The following is a 15,061-nucleotide window of genomic DNA, read 5'->3' on the forward strand; positions in this document are numbered from 1 at the left end:
TATAACGGTATCGTGGCGGAACGGCAACATGTTGCCGTTCCGCGTTCCCGCGTGTTCCCTAGATAAAGTATTCGTCGATAGTACCTGTACTCGATATATATTTTTTCAACAATTTCCTGCAATAGTGACTCCGTATCAGCAAATTTTTTTAAATGCACTAAAACTTTTTGGCTCTGAATATATTTAAAAAATCATTTACTTGTGTGTTGATGAATTTATATACTAGTACATGAAGTACCTAAAATACTTGTTTTGATTCGAATAGGTAGCGATATTATGAATTTATTGTACGTAATCTAAAGATTTTGACGAAATAAGAGTAATTAGTTATCTATCTATCTGTTAACCTTGACTTCATACTGGCACCAGTATTATCAGATGATGAACATACTCTTCGAAAACTTACAGGCGAAATATCGTGTTTGGACTCATTAGATTGGTCTCGATGAATAGAGTTTAAAAAACTTAAAATAAATGGTAAATTAGAAATAACGTATAAAAACACTCTACGCAAAATTCAACCACTTTAAAACTTAATAATAATAATTAGGAAAAGATCAAAGCTATAAGTGCACTGAAAGTAATTGATGGCTTCCACACAATATTTTCAGTACTAAACAACTCTGTTTGTTCAGTAAAAGTGTAAATACACTGGTAACCTTTAATCATATTTTATATGCAAACATTACATATACAAACCCTAAAGTTTTATTTCAAGTAAATAACTAGTTTATTAGCATACAACGTTATAATTTAATTTTCTCATTGCTTTCTTGATTTAATTGATTGATTTTAGAAACATGAAAGCGTAGCGGTTTTTGTATTGATTGCCGCATGCATTCTTATGTAAAATGTGAATACTATAACTATCAGATGGCAATTGTAAGTAGCTTTGACGTAGTCTAGTGTTTTGAGTAGTCATGCTCACTAAAATGTCCAGACTTGTGGCGGCGTGGTGGGCCGGGTCATTGGGCTCCCTAAAATATGGTCGAGCGCAGTGATGGCTGGCTCATCCGTCATACTCGTGAACGGGTGCTGCTTGTAGGGACTGGTCTGCTCTAATCACTATTTTTAAAATCACTAGTATCCTGACGACTTAGGCGTAATGCCGGTTAGTCAGGGAGAGAAACACCTCAATGCCTACAATATTCACAATTATCTATCTCTTATTTGTTTTTATAATAATATCAACACTTTCGCTCCAAAACTCCCGCTGCCTCCGTTCAATCGTCCGTCATCCACCTGTCAATGTCACATAGATTACTTTGGCTCTGGCCTCTGACGTTCCGTTTCAGGTTACATGATTATTGACTTTACCATTTTTAATTAATGGTGTGTCACACGATAGTTAACAGTCGGCCATCCTGCAATAGTGTCTGGCCCAGACACATAGGTAACTGATGAGCGTAGTCATGCTTATCAAAGGATATAGTGTCTACAGGATCATATAACAAATACTTAACTAAATAAACTAAAGATACACATTACTTTCATAACATTGACTATCTTAGTATACTGTCCAAGGTTTACAATCTAAAATCAATACTAACAGAGCTAAGTTTCGGCATGCATTCAGAATGCACAAAATATAACATAACATATATTAATTTACATAATCCAAATCACCCAAAAACATGAACAACCTTTTAGAGTAACAAACAATTATTTGGCGGTGATTGACTTCTATGAGTCAGACTGTAACATATCACCATCACAATGTAAGTTTCCGATCTTATGAACATTGCATTTTTTTTTTATACCTCCAAAATAGAACTTGACATTTCTAATCATGAATATTTTAACGGATAAATTTAACATATCACATTACAAAAGGTAAAACTTAATTACCTACATATATAGAGAAAAAAATATAAAGAGAAAGTAATATTCTCGTGACATAAAATTAGAACAAAATCGCTGCCTGCCTTCACCTCACCAATAGAAAATAACAGGTCAATATTATTCAAGTGGTTCTAATACCCTCAATACTACTATTTTACTTCGACGATACTCTATTTAATATACGATACGAGAATTATTTTAATATAACATAATTCATTGAATTTCAGTTATGATTTACTTAACAATACCATCAGCTCACTGGTCAAGTAATCTATTGCACCCTTTGAACCCTGTACATTTAGGGAACTATAAATGATTGTAGATACTGATCTCAATTTTCTTTACAACACCAGTTTAACATAAACCAAAACCCACTGTTCCAGATTAATGTGAAATAGAAATAATCTTTATTCAAACAAACTTAATATAAGCACTTTTGAGTAGTCAAGATTTTTGAATCTATCGCTTATTCGGAACGCAGATTCATCACAAGAAGAATAAACAAGAAACCTGTGTGTTGCTCTTTTAAATAAATATTGATTTACTTATATTTAATTAACAACAAGGATTAGGCGTGCGGCAATCAACATAAAAACCGCTACGCACTTAATCTCCGTTCAATCAGACAAAATTGACAGCGCTATGAATTTCAAGTTAGATATTTTCTAAAAAAAAACACTGATTTATAAATGATGACATTTATAAATTTTTCAATTTTATAATAAGCTTTTTTGTTTTTACAAAGAAAATATTTTATGACACATTTGATTTCTTTTTCTGGCAAATTGAGTACAGACTCTGGGAGTTTGTTGTAAAACCTTGCGCAATTTCCATAAAACGAATTACTAACTTTCGTCAAACGAACGTGAGTTTAGTAAGCCTACTATTCACTTTATATTTTATCGATGGTATTCGTAGCCACTTCGGCCATCCAACGTTATCGAAGGGCCTCATTCGATATTATCATAACAGTTAACATCGGGTAATATAATAAAATTAAAATCATATAAAATTTAGTTTGAGATACTTTACATACTTAAAATATGAAAGTTGCCACTGACAACTACACATTACATTTCAACATCATGAATTCAGTCTTTGTTATATTTTTCCGCCTTAAGTTGTATCACTTAATTTTTCACAGGTACTGGTCAGCATCTCTGCAAACACGGCTGCCTAGCTAATTAGTGAAATACCTGTAAAACAAAACATTAAAAAAATGCCACCGCTTGCCCACTATGACTACGGTCTCAACAGATCTGGATTTTATTAGACTCAGCCACCGCTTGCCCGCACAAGGAGCTACGGCCTCAAACTGGTCAAATTCTCATTAGACTCAGCCACCGCTTGCCCACACAAGGAGCTACGGCCTCAAACTGGTCAGATTCTCATTAGACTCAGCCACTGCTTGCCGCCACAAGGGACTACGGCCTCCAACTGAAACACATCAAATATTTAACAACTGGTCATTTTCTCAATGAGGCATTCACCGCTTGCGCACGCAAGGAGTTACGGCCTCCAACTAGTCATATTCTTTATGGTACTATGCTATTTTTACTTCAGCCTCAAGTGCTCTACATTGCAACTCAACTATGGGTTATATGCACTCCCATCAAAATTTACTATTACTTTTTATTCTATTACATATCTTTAAGAACTGGATTTCCTGGTTCCATTTTACTATTTCTCCAACGCTTTAAAGGACTTTATAACATTTAATCATAAGTTAATTCAATTTAATTATGTACCAAATTCGAATTATATATCTGGTTGATATATATCTAGTATCTACCAATTTCTGAACGAACATGCAATATATTACTACCACATACTCCTATTATTATCTACCAAATCTTGAGTAGCATCAACAAAAAGCGAGTCGTTCGTTGTACGTCGCATTGAGCACACGCGGATCCCCATTTTCTCCGTGAACTAACGTATACGGAACCATCAGCCGCGATCTCAGCGCAATCATCTCATCAGTATATCATCAAATCTAAATCACCATCATTTACCTTAAAATCCATAAATCGTATTCATAGTCATATGATTATTATATTAATCTCATAATTTCATAAAAGTATTGCAAATCATTTTTCATTGTCATATCAACCGCCCGTTCTATTAGCCATTTTGCTCATAATTCAGCTTGTCATCGATTGTAACTCATCATTGTATCACTAGCATTCCTTAATCTTTCAGATTTATTCGTTCATGTACAACTCTTCACCGCGTATATTTACCGACTATTTTCCATAGAGGTGTATCAAATTTTACCTTGTGATCGTCCTTACTACAATCTTGCAGTGTAACTATCTTGTACACATCGAGCGCTTTATTCATAATATTTCTAAAGTGTCTGTATACGGTGTCTGGGTTCTATAAATTAGCACCTCTTCTAATTTCCCATTAATTACAACAGACACATAAAATCAATTCTGAAAGGATTAATTTCAATTTAAACTATTTAGTTAGTACAATAGTCAATCCGATTTCTCCAAAGGGCGTTCAGCCACACATACAAGTGCATATAGGTGCTCAGACTAATCTATGGAATCAAATGCCCAGCATTTGATTGCGTTGATCATTACTTATAAAAATTTTAACTTCCGTCGTCGTCAAAGACAACGCTTTAAATTTAATTCAATCTTATTTATCTGATCAATATCAACCAAATATTTGAAAACAACATCACCGTTATTATTATAAACTTCCAATATCTCTACACCTGTAATTTTGTACAATTCAACATTAAAACACCCTCACTTATTTAATACATCCGTTCTCGTATGCTATGCAAGTGACAACATCAATTCTTATATGTTGATGAGTTTACTATTAAAAGCCTTAGTTAACACTTTTATTTTACTTCAACTCAACAGTTATGTCAAAAGTGACAATGGTCTAAATACAACACATCCAATCTCATATTCCAGTCAATTGAGTCAACATGTATACCAACAATTCTTACATGCTCGTTAATTTAGCATTATACACTTCGATTATACTCTTTTTTTTTTCGACCAATTAAAATCTTAATAGATACAATATCTCAAGATTTAACAAAGGTTAACTAGAAATTAATAAAATTGGCAAAACCATCTACAACAGTAATTTATAACTGTAAACTGTAATCTATTGTTAACAATATTTAACTTTCTTATATCTTAACTTTCATTTATATCCTCTAGTAACTTTTCTTATATATTCCTGGGATTAAATTGACAGATATAGCCTTACTTCCACAACTTATATTGTCTCTCATTTTATTTGCATTGGATATAAAGGTCTCTTAAAACAGTTATAGGTTCAATAGGATCCTTTCAACTTAAATCTAGTATACCCATGTACACTTTTCAAAACTTTAATGCTCATACATTTAACAACAATCAATTGTCCTTTTGTTTTTGTTTTTCTTTTAACTACCTGTGCTTCTTAAATTTGTATTCACTATAATACCATTATAATTAAAGAACAATGGCTCAGCTCGCAAACATCTTCTCAACAAATAATTCTCTATAACATGTAAAACTTACAACTTAGACCATGCAGTATTTATTTTTCATTCTACATATATGCTATTCATAAAGTAGTTTATTATCCATCAGTAAACCATATAAAAATCTCATAAATTACGCCAGTATCCATATTCATAAACCAGCTCGTCCATACTGACTATCCATGTCTCTCTCTATGGAAGTTTGCATCCAGTCTTCTCCTGCTGTTTCCTTTTTTTTTCTTATGTCATCTGCTTATCTTTTTTTCTGCTGTCCTACGTTTCTTTTGTCTGTCGTCTCTGCCATTTTCTTATATATATATATATGGCTTATAAATTTTTCATTTCATTATATGGCGTCCTACAATCCAATCAATCACAATACTATTTAAATGTTAAATAGGCATTACTATATGTATTTATACCTGTACATATGATACAATTTTCTTTTGAATCATTACTATTTATATATTTTTTTCTTCTATAAATTATACTGATACTGTGCTTGTGAATCACTGTTCATCCCAACGGATACCAACATCTCACTTTCAATCTAAGTTACATTTGCAGTGATTAACTTGTGTTCACAAGATATTGAGGATTTTTCCTATTCTTTTTTTTTTTTTTTTACTTATATATTCCTGTCATAGCTATACCGAAATCACCATGCACTGTCCTCTACAGTACAGTAGATTCACAGAAGATAATTGGAAGCTTGCCACAGTATAGAAGTGCTATCTTCATAAAACCAACTAACTTCAGTCTCATCCTCTTTGGTAACAAAGTTATATTAAATAAAACAAACCACATGCTTATAAAGGCATAGCATAAAACACCAACAATCAGGAATTCTCATAAATATATAACGGTTGTATAGAATAGGAACGAATTTCCATGCATGGACAATTATGCAGCCTATTAATAACCACATTACCAAGGTCATCAGCAAAGTTTTCTAGAATATCCATATCTCTTTACTTTCCTAACAATCTTGTCTGTCTGTGTCTCATAATTTTCCTCTATAATAATTTTAAAGCTTATGTACTTTGAATATCTTAACATTGCCTCCCACAGAGACTATTTAATAATAACTAATTAATATACAGAAACTTCATTAGTCAAATCATAAAATATTTTATAATCCTGTTGTATACAAATACATAAAAGGTAAGTTACATAAACCATTTAAAAATACTATCCAATTTTTCCTTTCTCCTCTATTTCACCATATCACAGTTTACATGTATTCACTTAATTCTCTCCCATCTGTCCATACCTATATACAACAAAAGAGTGCTATGCACTCATTTATTTCCATTTTCCTGCCATAATATCTGAATTATAAAGTTTATTATCCAAATTTCACAATTCTAGACCACACTGTTTGACACAATCCATGTGCTAACTTCAAGATGAGTTCATTATTAACTCATGAATGCTTTAAATCAATTATTATCTTCTGATATACATTTATTTATATTAATATTCAATAATATATTCTACTTGTTTTTTTTTATTATCTGTACTTCACAAATATATAATACAATTTGAATTTAAACAATGATTTCCTCCTTGGTTCACATTTCAATTCCAATACAGATTTAACAATGAATCTGTCCACTTTATAGTTTCTTAGTACTGTCATTCTACAAATGACACTAAATAATAAAACTCAATGGATAACTTAAGCTCAGATCCTTGCAGCAAATCTTCAGTTCATTAGCTTATGCACTACACAAGATTGGACAATATAGCAATACATTGCAATATATTACAATAGTCTATTTTCATTATTGTGATAACAATTGTCGTATGTTGTACATATTCATATTATAAAATCATGACATTTTGTTAATTTTACTGTATGAAGAGTTATAACTCATCAAAAGGCAAATACTCTCACTGTTGCGACTCAATATATATATCCAAACATTCTGTATGTACACAAATATTAACTTATTTCCAAAAACTTTTATTCATATTCATAACACTAATAGTAAATTTAAAGACAAGCTTGTTGCTCAAGTATTGTTTAGAAAATTCAACAGGTTTCTTGTACAATCAATAATACAATCAAGAGCCAACAACATTCATTTCTGGAGTTACCAAAAGCTTTTCTTTAGGTTAAAGACAACTTCATAAATTATAAAACTGAACCATGTAAGAATAGTCTTACCTGTAATCTATCACTTTCTAACATGTCACATATTAATGTGGTGCTTATAAATTCCAACACTCACTTACTAAACATTGTCTCAAATGACAAATGTACATAGCTACTGCACAGGACCTTTAAGTACCTTTATTGATCAACAATGGCTGCTAAGGGCCATTCTAATGAATTTCAAGAGAAGCATCAAAGAAGTGAACCAATTGCTCAAACATATAATACATTCAATCTGAGCATACATATAATATATAATTCCAGCATAATATGACACCTTTGAGGAATTGGATATCATTTCTAGGTGCTTTTTCAACACATTAATAATCAATATCATATGATTATGATAACCTTGAGGATCCTAATAGATCTCAATTGGATTTTATACTAAATAATGATTAAATAAGGAACTATTAATAATAATAGTTTACAGTTATTCGGTTTTTTAACATTGGAGTTTACTACCAATTGTTAGCCATTGCTATATATATATAAAATTCAAAACACAGCAAGAAATAAATATAATAATTGTACTATCAGAGTTAAGTACTATTTTCACTGAGAGCTTCACAGCTAATCATGAGATAGCATCTAAAATGTCTTTAATATCTAATATTATGAAATATAACATGTTATGTTGCTGGTATCAGTTTATGTCAACAATATACTGTGTCTATCTATATTAATATGCTTTATTAATTCATTAATAAACACATATCAAAGTATCAACCAATATAATATATATACATATGACAGTGTCTCAATTTGGGAATATAACTATGAATATAGAATTTAAATTTCAAATTGGGAATATAACTAGAATAATGATGGTGATCAAGACATATACCTGGACTATGCCTGTGATTGTCATTTATCTGAAATGGGATCATCAAACATATATGTGTACCTATGTAAAGAAATAATAACAATTCTTCAATTCAATTCACGTAGAACAAACACACAAAACTGAACAGTAAGTTTGACTAATTTACTGTGAATTAGCAACAAACTCAGCAATACCATTACACTGTTTATATGTATAACATGGTATGTGTTCTCATGTTCAACCTGTATGTCAACATAGTTAATGTAACTGTTTCTAATCTGTTGATATCCTATCATACTCTATCATAGGCATTAATAACATAACAATAGTTACTCTGTATTTTAAACTAATTAGATAGCCATGTTGTTCTATACTTAATGTATTCATAATACTTCTTTCTTAGGTATATTGTATACCTCAATATCGTGCTACATGTCATGTCATTACTCTCGCGAGTTATCGTACATACTAAATCTATTTAATATGTAGAAAGCAATTCATCCAAAAGTTCAATAAAACAAGTGAGAAACTGCGTTTAATGGTATGCGTGTTATTAACGTAAATTCACTTACCACAACTTCTAGTCAGAATTACCTTACAGTCGAATTTGTAGGCGGGATTGGTACCGCTTCTGAACTTTTAAAATCACTAGTATCCTGACGACTTAGGCGTAATGCCGGTTAGTCAGGGAGAGAAACACCTCAATGCCTACAATATTCACAATTATCTATCTCTTATTTGTTTTTATAATAATATCAACACTTTCGCTCCAAAACTCCCGCTGCCTCCGTTCAATCGTCCGTCATCCACCTGTCAATGTCACATAGATTACTTTGGCTCTGGCCTCTGACGTTCCGTTTCAGGTTACATGATTATTGACTTTACCATTTTTAATTAATGGTGTGTCACACGATAGTTAACACTATGACTGATTTTCTCTTATTAATTGTTTAACCAGTTGGTTATATATTCAATATTTTTTCTATTTGAGTATTTAATTGAATTAGTGCTAATTGTTGGTTTGTATTCACACACTTAAACTTAAAAATGTAAAGTAATAATAAAATTATTTAAAAGAGCAACACGCAAGTTTCTTGCTCGTTCTTCTTGTGATGAGACAGCTTTCCGAACGAGCGGTAGATTAAAAAATGTAATGACTATTCAAAAGTGCTTCAATGTAAGTTTATTTGAATAAATGATTTTCTATTTCTATTTCAGAATGGCCAGTAGTTTTCAAGAAATAAGTCTTTGAAATTGTACGTGTAACTTATATATATACTAGTTTTTTCACCACAGCAAACAACACCAATATGGCCTAGTTAGTAGTGTACCTGTTTACCAATTTACCACATAGATACTCCGAGTTCGAATCCTACACTTTTTTTTTATTATTTATTTTTTTGTTTTTTTTTTTATTTTATATTTTAATAATTAATTTATGATTATATACGATTATGAATTTATAATAAAAACGTAGTTAAGTATTAAATTAATTTTACTAGTTAGGAGTGTACCTGTGTACCAACTTACCACACAGACACCCCGGGTTCGATTCCCACCATTGACTTTTTTTTTTGTTTTTTTTTAAAGTAATATTTAAAATTAACTATTTTAATAATTAAATGAATTTAATCGATAAAAACGTTGTTTAATATTAAATAAATTTTAAGTGACATTAACTATTATAGCATGCACAAAAAATATTTTGTAATAATAAAGAAAATACATTTGAAATGTTGTTGTGTTCATTATTTATAAGATCTTACTATAATTGTTAGCTGCTTTACAATTTAGAAAGTATAATAGTTAATGTAAATTAAAATTAATTTAATACTTGACAACTTTTTGTTCGATTAAATTCATTTCATTATTAAAATAGTTAATTTAAAATATAACATAAAGTCAAAACAAAAAAAATTCTATGGCGGGAATCGAACCTTGAGCGTCCGTTTGGTAAGTTGATTTGAAATTCAAAGGCTTATTTCTTCGAAATTACTGGTCATTTTGTAATAATACTTAGGGTTCGCATACCCTTATCGGATAATACTAATACACGGAGTTTCGTCACAATAAAATATCTAGGTTAGGTATAATAAATTCATAATTAATAGACCGTTACGGTATCTGTATATATTCGGATCAAAACAAGTACTATGAAATAAGAAAGAGTATATAAATTGATTAACACAAGTAATTGATTTTTGAAATATATTCAGAGCCAAAAAGTCTTCTTTCTTTATTTATGTACTTGTTAGATGCGACAGCGACTTTTTTTTATACTATACTATACTATACTATGTAATGATTGATATACCTAAAATAAATAAAATATCTGAGGTTTGGACAAAAACTCAAAGGGTAATTTATTTTGAAAAAGTATTTTGAAAATACCTATTTTGCTTTTAGTGTTATAGTACTTTAACTGTTATGTTTTAAGTAACAATGTTTAATTATAATTAATACTACTGCACCAACATTCCGATCGTGCAAAAAAATTTGCTGTTTCATTATTTTTTAGTTCAATTAGTGGTCTACCTAAGTCCTGGGCTAAGGGGGGGAAAGTCATGACGCCCCCATGACTCCCATGACCTCCATGACGCTCCCCCCTGGATCCGCCGTTGCGTCTTCTCTTTATTCGCTCAGTAACGTTGTTACAAAAGAAAAGATTCCCGTCCAAAAAATAACAAGTATTGAGGTTTGATCTGGAGTCACGTTACTCCAGACTGATTTCTATAAATATTTAGATTAGATAGACTATTATTCTTGAAATACTAGCTAGACATTATTAAGTTACTGTAGCCATAATGTAGTAGCCCAAACGTGCCAATGAGGAAGCCCTTGGCAAATGCTGCACCCTGATTGGCCCGTTTGAATTGGATCAAGAAGTGGTCGTATGCCAAAAAGGTGGATTTGTATAAAATCGTGTATAAATCGCTTAATTATTATTATTACTCGTCTTGACAGTTGTGGCTCAAAACGGATCAACATTTATATATGGTCATCTGGCATTAGATCAACAAAAGGCCTCCGGATCAACAAGTGAAAAAGGATCAACAAAAAACTACCTATACGGCACGTCTGAGCCACAAAGTGCCCAAGGGGATATTTATATATATATATATATATATATATATCCTTACTTCCTTACTAATATTATAAATGCGAAAGTAACTCTGTCTGTCTGTCTGTCTCGCTTTCCCGCGAAAACTACTGAAACGATTTAAATGAAATTTGGTACACAGATAGTCTAGACCCTAAGAAAGGACATAGGCTACTTTTTAATGCAAAAAAAGCGTTGTAAGGGGTTTGAAATTTCAATTTGCGGTGAGTATCGTTGTGTTGCCATTGTTGTCACAAAATGATTAAGGTAAGTCCGTGCTCGCGCCGCGCGGTGTAACGAGTGTTAACTTCTGTGTTGTTGTGATGTTTCATTATCGGTCAACTTAAGTGACAACAACAATTTTTAAAATAAGAAGTTTTATTCGAAAATAACACAGCGTGAACGGTTTAAGTCAATTCAAAGTTTCTATTACTATATAACGGCAATTGCATACTTTATAATAATTTTACATATTCAGATAATGAATTTAATTAAGAGATCCAATTTGTTAGTAATAACTGTGAACTGTGATTGGTACAGTTTATGCTGTAAATAATATAAATAACGTAGTGGAGTAACTTGAAACAGTTTTGCTCGCTATAAAGTTCAAACTTGTGGCGGCGTGGTGGATCGTGTCGATGTGCTCCCTCTAATATGGTTGAGTGCAATGATGGCTGGCTCATCCGTCATACTCGTGAACGGGTGCTGCTTGTGGGGACTGGTCTGTTCAGGTTGCGAACACTGATTAGTTTTTTTTTTTCAATAGCATATGCTGGTGGTCACTCTATTCTTCCAAATTTAAATGAATCTGTATTATTGTATATATGTACAACATTTAGAAAAATTCGAGCTGTGTTTCTTGTCAGTTCTTCTCATCTCAAAATCATTCCGAACTGCCGGTAGATTTGACATATCATAAGAGTCGGTAATAGATCTACATGAATAAAGATATTTTGAAGTTTTGAAATAATTTTATATTTCTGCTTCAATGATTGCGTTCGCAGCGGGATATTACTGTGACAGTAACTTATTTATTGTTTGCGGTTAGTATTATTGTGACACCATTGTTGCCACAAAGTGTTACTTTAGCAGTCAACTGAAGTGGTGACAACACAATCGTACTCTATGATTTTTCACATTGGACTGTTGTTTCTAACAAATCTGTTATTTCGTCTCATTTGTGAATTGATATTTCTTGATACATTTAATTTTTTTCAGATAATTATCATTTATAATTGTAGTAATTTATAGAGTATTTCGATGTTGAAAACTTATTTTAGGTCTTTCATGCAGCTGTTCTTGTTTAGTTACACTGTCGATTAAGCAGTGTATGGTATAAAATATGGTAGATCACGGTGATGGCAAAAACGAAGACTTTTAAAACAATTGGATTTATTTTCGACACATAAATTTTATAAAGGTTAATTAGAGATAAGACGTGTGACGTGTGGTGTCCATCGCATCTAGGTACAGACTGCTTGGCGTACGTTGCGCCGGTTATAAGTTTTTTAAAAAAACGACTACGACACCGCACGCAGAGACAATAACATAGACAAACATCATTTTAATTATTTTGTTTTTTTTAAGGCACAGAACGCGTCGCTTACAAGCAGTGTTAATTTTTTTTTTATAAGGAAGAGTGTTTTAAATGAAACTGTGACATCTCATGAAGCGTTTATTGCAACAACTTAACGTTTTTTAATTATATAGGGGTGGAGTATCCACTCTTTTTGTTGGTGCTCATATGAGTCGCGTGATGAGCGGTGCTTCTCACTGGTCGATTGTGTGATGCCGTCATCGACGCAACGATTGACGTCGACCAGTGGTGGTTGAGGATGGCGTCTGTGGGTTTGAGCATTATACTGCTCACAGCAGATTTGCTACTACTATTTTAACAAGCAGTCTTTTTATTTGTCATATTAGGTACATAAAAATGAATAAATCTAAATATATATAACTGAAAGGTGTCTGACTGACATAGTGATCTATCAACACACAGCCCAAACCACTAGACGGATTGGGCTGAAATTTGGCATGCAGGTAGATGTTATGACGTAGACATTCGCTAAGAAATGATTTTGATTAATTCTACGCCCAAAGGGATAAAATAGGGGTTCAAAGTTTGTATAAAACTTTGTCAATTTTAAACCAATCGGGCTGAGACTTTGCATGCATAAAGCTACTATAACGTAGGCATTCCCTAAGAAAGGATTTTGATAAATTCCACCCCTAAGGGGATAAATTAACGCGAGCGAAGCCGCGGGCAAAAGCTAGTGTGCATATAAAATTCAAATCGTCAGCTCCCAAATAAAGTAGTAACTTTTATTTTATAAAAATTTAGAGGGATTACAACAAAATGCATAAAAAGTACCATTATTACCAAATTACGGCAACAAAGGGCGTTGCTACGCCGCGTAATTATGTGGAGATCACCCCCATATGAATCGCTCGTTTGCAACTCGCCGCGCGCCCGCCACGCCGTGAACACTTGACCTGCAGTAGTTCAAATCAATTAAAATATTATTAAGCTTAGTATTTTCCATTATAATAATTATATTATTAAATGAAATCAAAATCTTTTTATTAATATAGGTATTTATGATATGTCAAATCAACCGTCAGTTCGAAATGCTTACGGGTGAAGAATTGATACGAAACTCAGCTCTTATTCCTTTTTAAAATGAGCTTGTATGTGATTACAAAACAGATTTGTTTTAAAAAATAAATAGTGACCACCAGTATATGCTGTTGCATATTTATCAAAACGTTCCCATAAGTATGACGGAAGCCCGTTCACTAGTGTTAGAATTCACATCATTATTGTAGAAAAAATCCGATATTATAAAAATAAATTAAAAGAAGGTAGTTTGTTTTTAGTACTAATGAAGTACCCAATGTAAAGATTATTACGAATATTGTAAATAGCGCCATCTAGTATTTATAGACCAAAGTTAGAGTGACTTTGGTCTATAAATACGGAGGTCGGTAGTTGAATAATCCGCTTTCGTTGCGTGAGCCGCGGCATTTAGTCGACGAGCGCAGAGCGTGCCAGTTGTGTTTTGGATACTAAAGTGAATTGTATTAGCAATGGGTTTATCCCGGTTTTAGTTGGGCCTGGGGGGAAGCTGCAAGTAGTGAAAGTGAGTGTTAATGCATTCTAAAAGGGCCTTTTAAACCTACACCCGTGTCACAAGTCACGGGCGCTACTTGGGGTTTCCCTTGCGGTAGCCGGCTTCAAAGCTTCAGTCGTCCATCATAATTTGTGCTTCTTACATTAGTATGAGGGATGAGCCATCCATCATTGCACTAAATCATATTAGAGGAAACATTTGACCCGGCCACACACTGCTACAAGTTTTATAGTGACTGTATCAAGTTATTCACTAAGACATTTGCAGTACATGGAGAGTAGGTCATCAGCATAAAATATGCTGCTAGTAACCTGTCTCTCTTTGTTCTTTGTTTTAAATTATTACCTACTTTAGGTATCATATCTTGCTGTGTTTTTTAAAGTGTTTTCTTTAAACTGACATACAAAACAGATGATCAGTCAGACACAACAGTTTTTAAAACAGATTATAATGGATTACGAATTCTGTAGGCTAAAACTAAAGAATGTAATTGAACTCACTA

This window comes from Achroia grisella, unplaced genomic scaffold (genome assembly GCF_030625045.1).
Source record: "Achroia grisella isolate CSIRO2021 unplaced genomic scaffold, CSIRO_AGI_Agris_v1 utg592, whole genome shotgun sequence".
Taxonomy (NCBI): domain Eukaryota; kingdom Metazoa; phylum Arthropoda; class Insecta; order Lepidoptera; family Pyralidae; genus Achroia; species Achroia grisella.